The sequence below is a fragment of the Peromyscus leucopus genome, chromosome 9 (genome assembly GCF_004664715.2).
Source record: "Peromyscus leucopus breed LL Stock chromosome 9, UCI_PerLeu_2.1, whole genome shotgun sequence".
NCBI classification, from domain to species: Eukaryota; Metazoa; Chordata; class Mammalia; order Rodentia; family Cricetidae; genus Peromyscus; species Peromyscus leucopus.
The window spans coordinates 93,094,953-93,099,378 of NC_051070.1; the positions used below are offsets into that span (position 1 = coordinate 93,094,953).

The 4,426-nt window shown below is 38.0% G+C and overlaps 1 pseudogene; it reads left to right on the forward strand.

Moving 5' to 3' along the window:
• Positions 1 to 405: 405 nt before the first annotated feature.
• Positions 406 to 1,846, forward strand: LOC114697410 (annotated as a pseudogene).
• Positions 1,847 to 4,426: the final 2,580 nt, after the last annotated feature.

Sequence of the window (4,426 nt, forward strand, 5' to 3'; positions counted from 1 at the left end):
AGGAGGTGGGAATTGGGGGGGGTGAGCTGGGGTGAATGTGGGAGGGGAGGGAGAAGGACAGGGAAATCCGTGGCTGATATGTAGAAGTGAATTGAATTATAAAATAAAAAAAAATAAAAAAATATGAACAAATGGCATCAAAATATTGAATAATTGCTCAGTCCTTGGAATTCTCCTGTATTTGTTATTGAAAAGAAATCTGGAAAACAGAGAATGGCAACAGATCTAAGAGCTATTAACAAAGTGATTCAACTACAGAGTGTGTGAATGAGAAAGGAGGAGGGCGCTATAGGTGATGGCACTGCAGACACCTTTATCATCTGTTTCTCGGCTGCACGGACATTGCCACCATGCCCATCTCCCATTCGATTTTGGCCTATTGGTGTATCCATTTCATTCAAGAAAATGGAGACAGAGCAGCCAGAAGAAACCTTCCCCGACACTGAAACCAATGGTGAATTTGGTAAACACCCTGCAGAAGACATATGGAAGAGGAGCAAGCCTTTAGAGACCTAGAAATACTGATGAGATGTCTGAACTGTGCATTTTGCTTCAGAGCAAGAATGCTGGGGCAGTGACTGGAAAAGGAGGCAAGAATATTAAGGCTCTCTGTACAGACTACAATGCAAATGTTTCAGTCCGTAACAGCAGTGGCCCCGAGTGCATACTGAGTATCAGTGCTGATATTGAAACGATTGGAGAAATTCTCAAGAAAATCATCCCTACCTTGGAAGAGGGCCTGCAGTTGCCATCACCCACTGCAACCAGTCACCTCCCACTCGAATCTGATGCTGTGGAATGGTTAAATTACCAACACTATAAAGGAAATGACTTTGACTGCTAGTTGAGACTGTGGATTCATCAAAGTCTGGCAGGAGGAATTATTGGCATAAAAGGTGCTAAAATTAAAGAACTTCAAGAAAACACTCAGACAACAATCAAGCTTTTCCAGGAATGCTGCCTTCATTCCACTAACAGAGTTACTCTTATTGGAGGAAAGTCTGATAGGGTTTTAGAGCGCGCCAAGATCATCATTGACCTTATATCTGAGTCTCCCATCAAAGGACATGTACAACCTTATGATCCCAACTTTTATGATGAAACCTATGATTATGGTGGTTTTACAATGATGTTTGATGACCATCATGGACTTCCTGTGTGATTTCCTATGTGTAAAAGAGGTAGTTTTGACAGAATAACTCCTCAGGGTGGGCGTCCCCTGCCTCCCTCTAGAAGAGATTATGATAATATAAGCCCTCATTGAGGAACTCCTCTGCCTCCTCCTGGTTGAGGTGGTCGTGGTGGCAGCAGAGCTCAGAATTTTCCTCTTTCTCCACCACCACCACCACCGTGAGTGGGAGATCTAATGGCTAGTGACAGAAAAGGAAGGCCTAGAAACAGCTATGATGGCATTGTTGGGTTCAGTGCTGATGAAACTTAGAACTCTGCAATTGACACATAGAGTCCATGAGAATGGCAGATGGCTTATGAACCACAGAGTGGTTCTGGATATGATTATTCCTAAGCAAGGACGTCATGGCTCACAGTGATCTTGGTGGACCTATTATTACCACACAAGCAACTATTCCCAAAGATTTGGCTCAATCTATTATTGTAAAGGTGGTCAGGAAATTAAACAAATCTGTCATGAGTCAGGAGCATCAATCAAAATTGATGAGCCTTTAGAAAGATCTGAAGATTGGATCATTACCATTACAGGAGCACAGGACCAGATACAGAATGCACAATGTTTGCTGCAGAACAGTGTGAAGCAGTATTTTGGAAAGTTTTTCTAAGACTAGTGAAGAACTGAAGGAGTCCTGCATCTTTTTTTCTATTTGCTTCTTTTTAATAAGCCAACATCCCTCTGCTTCATAGGTGTTCTACATTTAAGGTGTAGAGAAATCTTTGCTGTTCAACAGATGTAATGTTTTACTTCTTTACAAACAAGATTGGGGGGAGGCATGCAAAAACTAACATTGAAATTTGGTTAGCAGAGTGAGTGAATTTTATTTTTTGTTCATTGTTGGTGGTTTTTAAAAAATCCCCCTGTGTAATGATTGTGAACACCTTGCTTTGTGGTCACTTGTAACATTGGGGTAGTGGAACAGGGAGGAAAGTAATAGTCCACATGTCCTTGGCATTTGTTCAGAGCAATGTGCAGAATGTAATGCTCTTTTGTAAGAAACGTTTTATGATTTTTTAAAATAAATTTAGTGAATTAAAAAAGAAATAAAGTGACTCAGCCAATGGGCTCTTAATGGCCTGGAATTTCCCTGCCTTCTCTATTACCTAAAGAATAGTCTATTACAGTTAATGATTTAAAAGATAGTTTCTTCACTATACCTTTACAAGAAAAGGATAGAGAAAATTTTGCCTTCACAGTACCTATTATAATAATTCTCAGCCTATTAAGAGATATCAATGGAAGGTTCTCTCACAAGGGATGTTAAACAGCCCCACCTTGTGTCAATATTTTGTATGACAGTGATTGGAAATGATTCGTGTACAGTTTCTTCAATATATAATTTACAATTATATAGACAATATCTTAATAGCTGATTCAAATGTCAATACTATAGATGTAACCAACAATCTTATTAAATAAGAAACACAGAAACAATGTAAAAGAGAAAGCTGAGAGGTCAGAGCTCAGAGCTAAAATCTCACCCTTCCTCCTGCGGTGTCCCAGCTTTCTGAAAGAGAGCTATATCCTGTCTGTTCATCTTTTTATAGTATTTTGTTCTGCCTTCTCATTGGTTGTAAACCCAAACACGTGACTGCCTTGTCACTGTCTGAATGTACAGCACCCTAGGTCTTAAAGGCATATGTCTCCAATGCTAGCTGTATCCCTGAACACACAGAGATCTATGGGATTAAAGGCGTGTGCCACCACTGCCACACTCTTGCTATGGCTCTAATAGCTCTGACCCCCGGGCAACTTTATTTATTAACATACAATCAAAATCACATTTCAGTACAATTAGATTACCACCACATTTCCCCTTTCTATTTTAATAACACGAAAAAAAGCAAAAGGTTATAACTAATAAAAGAAAAACTATATACAAAATTACAATAACTATATACAATATATACAAGTAATAAATACCTAAACAGGTATTTGACAAATCAGAGAAAATAATTCCATCATCTATCTTATTTTGGTAAATCCAAGATGTATCTAATGCACTTTCTATTCTACCAAGGTCAATTCTTTCTCAGCTTCAGGTGATAATTCTCTTGGACTATTTAAGTCCTTGTCACCTTCTAAGATTTTGAACAAATTATTCAGTTCATCATTTTTTACCCCAACAATAGTTCATAGATGAGAAATATCTCCAAATAATCTTTGAAAGTCATTAAGAGTCTGTAGTCTATCTCTCCTCATTTGCACTTTTTGGGGTCTAATTTTTTGTAACTCTATTTTATATCCTAAATAATTAATAGAATCTCCTCTTTGTATTTTTTCAGGAGCAATTTGTAATCCCCAGCAAGGCAAAATTTTCTTTACTTCTCCAAACATTCTTTCTAAAGTATCTGCATTTGAGTCAGCTAGTAAAATATCATCCATATAATGATAAATTATAGATTTAGGAAATTTTTTATGTATCACTTCCAATGGCTGTTGTACAAAATATTGGCACAGAGTTGGGCTATTCAACATTCCCTGTGGGAGGACCCTCCATTGAAATATTTTAACCAATTGAGAATTATTATAAGTAGGTACTATAAAAGCAAATCTTTCTCTGTCTTTTTCTTGTAAGGGTATTGAAAAGAAACAGTCTTTTAAATCAATAACTATGAGAGGCCATCCTTTTGGTAATAGAGTAGGCAAAGGGATCCCAGATTGTAGAGAGCCCATTGGCTGAATTACTTTGTTAATTGCTCTAAGGTCTGTTACCATTCTCCATTTACCAGATTTCTTTTTAATAACAAATACAGGAGAATTCCAAGGGCTGGTTGATTCTTCAATATGCTGAGCATTTAACTGTTCTTCTACCAGCTCTTCTAAAGCCTGGAGTTTCTCTGTTGTTAAAGGCCATTGCTGGACCCATACAGGCTTGTCTGTTAACCATTTTAAAGGTTGGTGTCTTTGGAAGATCATCAGTTATTGTGCCCTGTTCTTGTATATGGATGGCTGGTGACCACTCATTAGAACAATATCTTCTAATATTTCTCTCAGTAACATGTGCTAGTTTATGATTTGTTTCTGAGATTGGAGGGATGTTAATCTGTGTATTCCATTGTTGCAACAAGTCTCGACCCCACAGGTTCATAGTTATGTTAGCCACATATGGTTTTAATTTTCCTCTCTGTCCTTCTAGACCTATACATTCAAGCCATCTTGCACTCTGTTTCACCTGAGATAATGTCCCAATTCCTAACAGTTGAACATTTACCTCCTGAAGAGGCCAAGTTGGAT